Below are 11635 nucleotides of genomic sequence, written 5' to 3'. Positions count from 1 at the left end.
TTACATCAGTATCACGGACCACTTTCCCCAGCGCTAGGTCAAAGAGGACGCATGATAGGGCATCCCCTTGTCGTAGACCATTGTTGATGTCGAATGGTCTTGAGAGTGACCCTGCTGCTTTTATTTGGCCTCGCACATTGGTCAGAGTCAGCCTAGTCAGTCTTATTAATTTCGTCGGGATACCGAATTCTCTCATGGTCGTGTACAGTTTTACCCTGGCTATGCTTTAAAGTCGATCAACAGATGGTGCAACTGTTGTCCATATTCCAACAGTTTTTCCATCGCTTGCCGCAGAGAGAAAATCTGATCTGTTGCTGATTTGCCTGGAGTGAAGCCTCTTTGGTATGGGCCAGTGATGTTCTGGGCGTATGGGGCTATCCGGCCTAGCAAGATAGTGGAGAATATCTTATAGATGGTACTCAGCAACGTGATACCTCTATAATTGCTGCACTGTGTGATACCTCCCTTTTTATGTATGAGACAGATTATGCCTCGTTGCCAATCGTCAGGCATTGATTCGCTGTCTCATACCTTGAGCGCAAGTTGATGAACCACTTGGCGTAATTGGTCGCCTCCATATTTAACCAATTCGGCTGTAATTCCATCGGCTCCTGGCGACTTATGATTTTTTAGCCGATGAATTGCACGGACTGTTTCTCCTATACTTGGGGGTGGCAGTATTTGTCCGTCGTCTTCAGTTGGCGGGACCTCCAACTCGCCGATGTTCTGGTTGTTCAGTAGCTCATCAAAGTACTCAACCCATTGCTCTAATATGCCCATTCTGTCGGAAATCAGATTTCCCTCTTCGTCTCGGCAGGATGAGCATCGAGATGTATAAGGCGTCATCCTGCTGACTTGTTGGTAAAACTTCCGTGCCTGGTGCAGTTGTTCCCTGTACTTTTCTAGTTCACAGACTTGTTGGTTCTCCCAGGCTTCCTTTTTCCGTCTGTGAAGTCGCTTCTCCGCTCGACGGAGTTCGTGATAAGTCTCTGCGCGTGCCCGCGTTCTTTGAGAATGCAACATTACTCGGTATGCGGCATTCTTCCGTTCCGTTGCTAGCTTACATTCATCGTCAAACCAGCCGTTCCGATTCCTTTTGCGGCTGGGTCCAAGTATGGTTGTGGCCGAGAGCTATCATGATTCCTAGCAATTTTGGATAAAATGGGGAAAACAAATTTTAAGTTGCGTTGTGGTGAGAATCGTCTGACTTGGTGAATGCGTTGACCTCTTGTACTGGGGGAACCAGGAACAATCCCCGCTTACCCCAGCTATTTCGCCGCGATCTAGGACAAAATGGACTGGGGGAATGAACCCCTTTACCATCCGTTTAAAGTGTTTAACTCACAATTGGTGACCCACAAACGAGAAAGTTTGACAAAATGGACCTAAAAATTATTTCGTTTCAATTTAAAAACGAAATCACTTAAGTGATGTCAACAACCTCATTCGAGAGAAAATCAACTACGTATTTATGGTTTTTGCATGCTGAAGGCAGGAAACATGGTATTCCAGTGAGCAATGGCGAATCTGCAGGACTACAATCGCCCAAGCCAACTGAAAATACTCTCACTGGACGAGCCACCTCCGTCATTGTCCAATTCGGGTTAATAAGGCTCCGGAACGGCAGATAATATTTTTTTTATCTTTGCTGTCACAATCTCGGCAGATGCCGGATTTTACCTAATACTAGCACTATGTGCAAACATTCAGGCTCGGACGATCCTACCTCTCTTTTTCTTCAGCCTTTGTCCCGTTCACAAGCGGGGTCGGCTCGTCGTGATCGGCTTCGCCATTTGGCTCTGTCGAATGCCTGATCTGGGTGCAATCTCGAGGCTTTCAAATCTCCATCCAGCGTATCAAGCCACCGTTGCTTAGGTCTGCCTTTTGGTCGTTTACCATCGACTTCGATGTTCAGACCAATCTTTGCAAGTGAATTCTCGTTTGCACGAATTGCGTGACCATACCAACGAAGACGCCTCTCTGGCAACTTTTCCACGATCGGTGCAACCCCATAACGATCGCGGATATCCTCATTTCGGATGTGATCAAAACGTGTGACGCCACTAGTCCAACGTAGCATCTTCGTCTCCATTACCGCAAGACGCCGTTCATTGTCTTTTATGGTCGGCCAACATTCAGAACCATAGAGAGCGACTGGACGGACGACATTGCGGTAAATTTTAAATTTGAGACGTTCGTTGATACGTCGATCACAAAGGACACCAGTTGTGGAACGCCACTTCATCCAGGTTGCGTTAATGCGTAAAGCAATTTCATAACGCAGCTCTCCATTGGCTGATAGCGTTGACCCGAGGTATTTAAATCGCTCAGTTCTGGGCAGATCATTGCCGCTGACAGTGATTGTGCCTGTTTCATGGGGATCGGTCGTCAAAAATTCAGTTTTGTTTAAATTCAATCTGAGACCGTGTTGCATGAGGCGATCATTCCATTTTTGAACAAGTTGCTCGAGATCATTTTTGCTATCAGATGCTAGGAAAACATCATCTGCATAAAGCAGTGTGTAGGGCGCTGGACGTTGGATATCCCGTGTGACGGTGTCCATAACAAGGACAAGGACAAGGAGGAGTGGTGAGAGGGCACTTCCTTGATGAACTCCAACAGAGACACGAAGCGGTTTTGATACACCCGCCATACTTCGAACTTTACTTTTCGGATCGTGGTAGAGCAATTGAACCCAGCGCACGAGTTCTTCTGGCACGAAGTGTTGTCGTAAAGCATAGCAGATGAGTTCGTGTGGTACACGGCAATGTAAAGAGGGCGATGCTTCTCACGGTGTTTCTCCATGAGTAACCGCGCAGCGGGTATTGCGTCAGAAGTTCCGCAGTTCTTGACAAATCCGGCTTGATTCACGGTTATTTCAACGATTTCGCGAATACGGTTGTCAAGAATGCGTTCAAAAATCTTCATGGTATGGGAAAGTAACCGGAACGAACGGTAATTTGAACATTTTGCTGGACTACCTTTCTTTTTCCATATTGGAACAGTGGTACTTTCTTGCCAGTCAGATGGTGTTCTTCCTTCCTGAATAACCCGATTAAAGAATTCACTGAGCCACAGTGTTGGGTCCCAGTTCTTTGCTTTCCAGAGCTCAGATGCGATGTCGTCAGGTTCTGTGGCTTTCCCCGATTTGATTCGTTTTATTGCCTCCTCGACTTCAGTTGCGCTGGCAGGTGGAACTGGTCGAAATGTCGGCAATGATTGTGGAAGTGGAGGATGCGCAAATGCCATCTCTCGCGGCTCGACGGTTGGTAAGCAAAGTATCGTTTTTGTCATTAACACAACAGAAGAAATTTGTGGTAGAGGCAAATTTCTCGACGATAAAATGCCTGCTAATTGGTAAATTTATAAGAATGCCAACCGGGAAGCAAAGAAAGCGGTCGCTGTCACCCGAGCGAACCATTTCAAAAAATCGATCCTACCTACTTAAATTATAAAGGGGCGTTGGTGGTAGTGGCCGGTGATAGGTCAATGGAAGAATCCGTCGAGAACTCCCCGCAACATCGAGCACGTACGCAGAATGGTGGTGGTCCCAGGACATCAAGGAAGAAATGAGGGATTTAGGTACAATACCTGTAGCTGATAATATTATGGGAACTACAACCACCCGCTCGGGACGGCAAATTCCTTTGATTTCCCGAGCCAGTGGCTCATAGTTCACCTGAGGGATAGCAACATCAATAATATACGCGGAACGACCTGTCTTGTCAACTAACAGCACGTCAGGCTTATTATGTGGAATATGACGATCAGTTAGAACTTGCCGGTCCCGATACATGCTGTAAGCAGAACTATCAAGTACTGCTTGCGGCTCATATCGGCAAATGGGACATGTTCCCGTGATCAGCCCATGCTGCAAGGTTTTGATGGATCACCTTGCATACAGCATTATGCCTCGTAATGTATTGCACCGGTGTTATAACAGTGCTACCAGAAGTGAGATGGTCCTACGTCTCCAACGCCGAGCCACACACTCTGCACTGGTCGTTCTCTACCGGTTCTTTCTTTCTTTTTATAAGCTCGGGTGGCAACCATGCCATCCTGAGTGGCACACATGAACCCCTCCGTCTCAGCAAAGGGCTCCCCAGCACACAGCCATCTGTTCGACAAATACAAATCGACAAATGGCTGCCAAAGACAATTCATGTATTTACCGTGCATTGCGACTTCACCCCACTCAGGGGATTGACAGATCGATCCTTCAAGTTAAGTCGAGTCAGCCCAGAATCTGCCTTACAGACTGCCGCATGCAAGGGACTCGTCTGCTCTTTGCTGTAAAAATAAGCGCGCAGCGAGTCGACTTGGCGATGATGTTGTGCCGCCACGTCAACCACACCCCTACCTCCGATGTCTTTGGTTCTCCAACTCCGCTCATTGCACTTGCGCGTTTTGGGTTGTTCGTTTCCGCTAACCATGTCCTCAGTAACTACCACGGCCGTACGAGTGCTCTGTTTTGGCGTAGGAGCCCGGCAGCATGGTTCCTCCAACTCAAGGCCAAATTCACTTTGGCCGGCGTCACAGCGAATGCGTTCGTTTTAATTACGCACCATCATAGGTTCGCTGAAAAGACTTAACAGTTTACTAACCCCTGCAATTTCTCACTTGACAAATCAGTCTCGCCGGGAGTTCTGGCGAATGCTACCATAAATGCAGGACCACGTCGCCTCGCAATCTACTACCCCTTAAGCCGGCGCTCAATGGTTAATATGGTCGATACAGGTTCTTCCCGTATCCTGGCATAAAAATTAAAACCACAATCGCGAAAACTCGCGACAGCAAATTCTTCTTCGATCCGTACGTATGGCTACAGGCAGATAGACTTGAGTTTAGGACTTCGACGAACGTTTTCTTGGCACTTCATAGTTGCGGACATCAGTATACCCAGCTTAGGCACGGATTTCCTTTGCCACTATGCTTTGCTAGTGGATATACATAGTAAATCCCTCATTGACCCCACAACTTCCTTTAGGTCATTAGGGAAAATCTTATCCTGCTCACCCAGTACTCTTTCCATCGTTTTTGAAGACGTTGCCAATCCACGTATTCGCCCACTTCTTCAAAAATACGGCGACATCACTACCAAGCGTAGTTTCTCTGAACTCGTTAAGCATGATGTTCAGCACCACATCAACACTACTGGTTCCCCATTTTTTCTAAGGTGCGTCCATTACCCCCGGAGAAGCTCGCAGTTGCGCGTAAACAGTTCGAAGAACTTCTTAACCAGGATATTTGCGGACCCTCAGACAGTTGTTGATCTTCGCCACTTCACATGGCCCCTAAATCCAACGGCGAATGGAGACTTTGGGGCGACTATAGACGCCTGAATGCTCGATCATTCCATACCGCTACCCCATAACACTCATCCACGACTTTGCGCATAACCTCGTTAACTGCCATCAATCATCAAATCCCTGTAGCTCCCGAAGACATTCCGAAGATGACTTTCGAACTGCGCCACGCGGCGTAAACCTTTCGAAGATTCATTCACTCTGTACCGCGAAACCTCAACTTCTATTTAGTATATTTAGATAATGTTCTGGTCGCGTTTTTTCAATGAGTCCGAGCATTTAGAGCACCTCGAGTATATTTTCCAACGTCTCCTTGAGGCCGGTCTAGTACTTATCGTTGAAACGTGCAACCTGATTACCCCTGAAGGCATCCAACCGGACCCAGTGAAGGTGCAAGCGATTTCGAACTTCCTGCTTCCAAAAACTGTTAAGGATCTCAGAAGGTTCTTGAGCATGTTAACTGAATTTAAACAAAACTGAATTTTTGACGACCGATCCCCATGAAACAGACACAATTACTGTCAGCGGCAGTGATTTGCCCAAAACTGAGTGACTTAAATACCTCGGGTCAACGCTGTCAGCCAATGGAGAACTGCGTTATGAAATTGTTTCACGCATTAACGCAACCTGGATGAAGTGGCGTTCCACCACTAGTGTTCTTTGTGATCGACGTATCAACGAATGTCTCAAATCTAAAATTTATCGCAATGTCGTCCCTCCTGCCGCCCTCTATGGCTCTGTGTGTTGGCCGATTATAAAAGACAATGAACGGCGCCTTGCGGTAATGGAGACGAAGATGTTGCGTTGGACTAATGGTGTGACAAGTTTTGATCACATCCAAAATGAGGTGCTCAGAGGTGGCGATGAGGAAGACGGGGCGGCAACCCTGTCGGCTGAACCAAAACCAAGTGGCCGAGGAGAACCTTCATAGTGGTGGCACCGGGAGACGCTGTACTCATTTTGGCTTGCCGGCCGTGATGCAGCAGGCGAATGCTCCAAAGGTCTAAGGCCGAGTTTGCACGGGGACTCATCTGAAGTGACAATTGGTCATGAAACCTTACCAGGGGTATACTGGTACCATGGGAACCGAGATAGCCCCTAGACTCTCATACTTCGAGTGAACTCCCGTTGTATGTGAGTACAGCTCTTTTGTTTGCGGTTGGCCCCCTAGTGGGAGCTTCATGGGGGGTGTGGTGATGCTCAAGTAAAAAGAGACCTTCGGGTCTCGCCGTGGTGTTGCGTTTCAACGCGGGTGCCGTACTCCTTAGTTCGGTAGAGATTTAGGTAGGTCTTGCTTTCACCAGTATGAATGTTAAGCCGTGCACTTGGTATAGACTGGTACCGTTGTTGCTTGTCACAGCGGAGCTCTGATTTTGGTCACAAAATCAATTCGTGTCCTAAGAACCGTGGGATTAAGTCTTCCAGACAGGTGCTCACGTAAAACCCCAAGGACTTAACATCCAAAATGAGGATATCCGCGATATTTATGGGGTTGCACCGATCGTGCAAAAAATGCGAAAGAGGTGTCTTCGATGGTAATTCGCGCTAACGAGAATTCACTTGCCAAAAATGGTCTAAACATCGAAGTTGATGGTAAATGACCAAGAGGCAGGCCGAAACAACGGTGGCTGGATACGCTGGATGGGGATTTAAAAGCCCCGTGATTGCATCCAGGGATCGGTAACCTACCCTCATTTTGAACGATTAGGGGGGCCATGAGATCTTCCGTCTCTATTGTTGGAGCTTTCGAACGAAACACTATCACCATGTGTGCTCCTGGTACATAATCCCCAGCACACAGTCAACCTGGCGATTTGGGAACTATAGTCCTAAGCCACTCTGCAGTGTCTTATGTCGCGCAGTCCACCAGTATGTGACTTGGTCGAAAGCCTATCGCGGTGAACACATGCTTCGCAGCCCATCCTTTGCATCGATAGTTTTCTGCTCCTCACAAGTGAGTATTTGCTCGGAAAACGTTTTTGGCAATATTGCTTACCGAATGCTCTTGATCGCACTAGCATAGCTAATGGCGGGCTTCTCGATTCCAGCCGTCACCCCTGACCTACCCGGGTTTTCTGCCCTCTTGGAATCAGGTGTGGAATTTTTGGGAGCATTCCCCTTATGCGAGCTAATCTACGCTGCTCCCCGCCGTCTTGCCTTCGATAAAGATGGCTTATGAGCTTTCTTAGAGACCTCTTCTTGTTTCAGGCATTCCTTCAGATAACACAGGTACCATTTGGCACATACGTTTCTGAGCCCCGTATCCTAACGTCTGATATATTTATCTCAGATATGCTTTTGCTTGTCCCTGCTTTTTGAGTAGTGGCCTTTGTTGGATGTTGTCCTCGCAGTGTACCAATGTTGACGTTGGACCCATTGCTTGACGTCCCAACTTCTCCTTTTTTTGGGAGTAATCATCTCACTTTCAGTATTTCGGAGACGTATCTCCGCCTAGTTGACCAGTTTGTGTGCAGTACGGAGTTCCGCTTTTTTGGTTGTAGTTTTCTTTATTTTAATATTTGTACTTATTTGATGACCATGAGTATGGGAATTACGAGGTCCGCCGTGCCGCAGCCCCCGTAGCACGGTAAAGTCAAATTTACTCACTGAGACGACCAGACCGTTCGAATACAGTTAGTTACCCCCACTGCAAACTATCCAATGGGCACGGTTCGCATGACCCCTGTATTGGAGGAGTTGTTTCCGACGTTTTGTTAATAATAGTGTCACCCCGTACAGGGTGTGACTGTCACCACTCACTAACGGTCTTGGTAGAGAAGAAGCTTGGCCTTTGGAAAGCCACACATTACCCTAGGAAAGACACAGCTCACTCTCAGAGAGAGATATGTTGGCCCCAGGGAGCTATATTCCACGTCAGACTATCCTGCAATCCACTGCTTGACTCCTAAGTTTCTCTATCCTGTTGAGCTTTCCAGGCAGTTCCTTATTTTCTATTTCCTGAGGTGTTTTCGCTTCATTACTTGTTGCTTTTATAGTTTTAGGTTTTCCTTTCTTTGATGTTGTGGTATTTTTTTGTTGGTTGGGCTACGTTTTTGGTCGACGGTGGTGATCTTGTAACCCTCGAACTACTATTAAAAAGGTTGATTAAATTCAATAAAAGGATTAAATAGGACCGACCACCTGAGAGGGGGGATTTTCCAGTACAACTTAGGACGCTGGGATGCTACTCACCTTCGTTCACGACATGACGGTTGTCTAATGGTTATCCAGGGCTACCACTGGGAGGTGCGAGTCGACTTGATCTAAATCGGTTAATTTGGTAAAAAAAATTATTTTTTTTCAGAAAATTCAGAGTGAAAACGATGCCGCTCCTCTATTATATCTCTATTCTATTCAAATTTCAATTTGAGGCCCCCGAAAAATCCCGGTTCGAGGCCTCGGCTCTTTTGTTCGTCAGTCCTGCTCATACACAGGGTTTTGTTTATGTCTTTTACTCATAAGAACTGTATACAATTGGCCCTTGGATCACAGTATAGTAGATCAAAGTTGTCCTTTTGTATAAACTTACTCCATTTTAGAGCCCATGTGCTCTCTAGAAATACGGGATCTTGACTGCTTCACAGAAAAGGTAGAGGAGGCACTAAAGCGTGAATGTCCAGAGGTAACGAATGCCCGGGTAGGTATCACCTCTGTAAATGCTCGAGACCGAAAGCTCATCGTGGTGGAAGTCCACGAGCAATATGCGAGGAAACTCCTTAGCAGCGGGAGAATCAAAATCGGATGGGTTAGTATGCAGAGTGCGGATAGTTCCCACCAAGAACTACAAGTGTCTGGACTATAGATGCACGTCAGCAGCTTGCAAGGGTCCGGACAAGAGGATAGCATGCCAGAGATGCGGCCAAGTGGATCATCAAGCGAAGACCTGCAAGGAAAGCGAGAGTTGCGTTCTCTGCAGGGATCGTGGCGCGTCTGGTGAGAGCGTCGCACACACTGCGGGCTCGGGACGATGCCCGATATTCAGGGCGGAATTGGAGAGAGCTAGGGTGTGAACGACATGATCCGCATTTTGCAAATTAACATACACCGAAGTGCAACCGCTCACCAGTTGGTAGCACATTTCGCTGCGGAAGTAAATACTGATTTAGTGCTGATTAGCAAGCAATACCGAAACAAAGACCAGTCCTCATGGCATCTCGACTTATCGGAAACCGGTGCCATCTGGGTTCGGGGCAATGTTCGAGTTCGTGTTCTTGCCGAAGGCCGGGGGAACGGGTTTCTCTGGATCCGGTTTTTAGGGATAACTTTTTTAGCGTTTACCTGACGCCGAATGAGACGATGCTGGACTTTCGGCGCCGGCTTGAGCCGTTTCGAGCACGGAAGGACGAATCCTGGTTGGCGATGATTTTAATGCCAGGGCTCTTGAATGGCGCATGCCTCAGTCAGACTCCAGAGAGAAACGAATTCTAAAAATGGCGGCGAGAACCGTGCTCGTAGTTTTAAACACCGGATCCATGCCAACGTTTCGGCGCCTAGGCTATGAAAGAAGCATTCCTGACATCAGTTTTGCGTCGGAATCTCTGACATCATCGGTGGACGGGCGGCGAGTCTTAGAAGACTTCTCGGCAAGTGATCATCAGCACAGCGCGTTCGAAGTGGTTGACGCTACTTGCCGGCGAGCACTAACGCGACACTCCCCCTGCGTGTGTAATGTCGCGAGGGTGAACCTCGGGAAGTTCGTCGAAGCGCTTGGGGCAGGCAGGGCCGCGCTGGAGGGCGCTTCGAGGAGTGGTAGTGTCACAGTTGACACCGTCGTAAATTCAGTGATGAACCTGATAATGACGGCATGTGAGACTTCCATGCTCCGGAGGGGCACCAAGCACGACAAGCTCTCTATATACTGGTGGACGGCAGAAATTGCCGACCTACGGGAGTGTCATAAGCTCCGCCGTTTGGCATAACGTTTGCACGCCAACGCGGAAGCATGCGCCATAAAGGCCCATTATAGATCAGCAAAAAGGAGACTCCGCAGTGCTATAAATAAAAGCAAAGCTCGCGGCTGGCAGAACCTTGTTAAAGAGGTGAATGAGGACCCTTGGGGACTTGGCTATAAGCTTGTCACCCGGAAAATTGGGGCTTTGCGGAAGCCCTGCATACTGAGCACCGACCAGATGGACTGCATTGTGTGGGCATTATTCTCCAGATACCCTGTACGGGTTGATATAAATAGCGGGGAAAGCGTCGTGGATTGCCCCGTTTTCACAATGAGAGAGCTCGAAGAAGCAGTTCTCACTATAAAAAACAGGAAGGCGCCAGGTTCTGATGGCATCCCGGCGGAAGTTTACAAACTCGTGTTCCGCCAACGGCCAGAATTGCTGTTTGAAGTGTTCAACGCCTGCTTGAAGGAGGGCATTTTTCCTTGTCGCTGGAAAGTAGCCAGACTCGCGTTGATCAGTAAGGGTAAAGGAGACCCGGAGCTGCCGTCTGCATACCGACTGCTGGGTATGTTTGATACGGCCGGAAAAGTGCTCTAGAAGCTCATCAGGGGTAGACTCGCTGAAGCGATCCATGCTGCAGGAGACTCATCCGCAAGGCAATTTGGGTTCTTTCTCTATTGACAGGGAAATCTACAGTGGATGCTGTTATGAAGGTCGTAAATGCGATTAATCGAGCCGAGGCGCACAGCCGTCGATCTCGACAGATAGTGCTCCTCATAACGCTTGACGTCAGAAATCCCTTCAATTCTGTTAGATGCACAGATATGCAAGGACACTAGAGAGCTCCTTTTACATGCCAAGCTATTGCTTGCGGATATTGAGGGATTATCTGAAAGACCGCTTCCTGCTCTATGAGACGCTAGAGGGCCAAAGGAGGATGGAAATCACGTCGGGAATAGCACAGGAATCCATCCTAAGGCCGGACCTCTGGAACGCTTCCTACGATAGTCTGCTGAGACTCGATATGCCCGGAGAGTCACGCCTGGTCGGTTATGCAGACGACGTTGCGGCACTTGTTGCCGGATGCACAGTTGAACAGGCGCAAAGAAGATTTGGCATATTAATGCGAAGGGTAAGCGGATGGATGACTGCTCACGGTTTCAACCATCCGTTGGAAAAAACCGAAGTAGTCATCCTGAGAATCCCGATTTTGCGTCCCATATCGATCGGCGAGTTGACTATTGAGTCAAAACCAGCGGTTAAATACCTTGGTTTAATGCTCGACTCGAAGATGAGCTTCTTCGAGCAAATCAAAGCAGCAGCGGACAGGGCTGCAGCTGGAGTCGCGGCCTTGAATCGGCTAATGGCGAATGTCGGGGGCCCTATATCAACTAGGAACGTCTCCTTATGGGAGCAACGCAGTCGGTTCTTCTC

This window comes from Hermetia illucens, chromosome 5 (assembly GCF_905115235.1).
Source record: "Hermetia illucens chromosome 5, iHerIll2.2.curated.20191125, whole genome shotgun sequence".
Classification (NCBI taxonomy): Eukaryota; Metazoa; Arthropoda; class Insecta; order Diptera; family Stratiomyidae; genus Hermetia; species Hermetia illucens.
Note: the sequence above shows the minus strand (reverse complement) of the source record.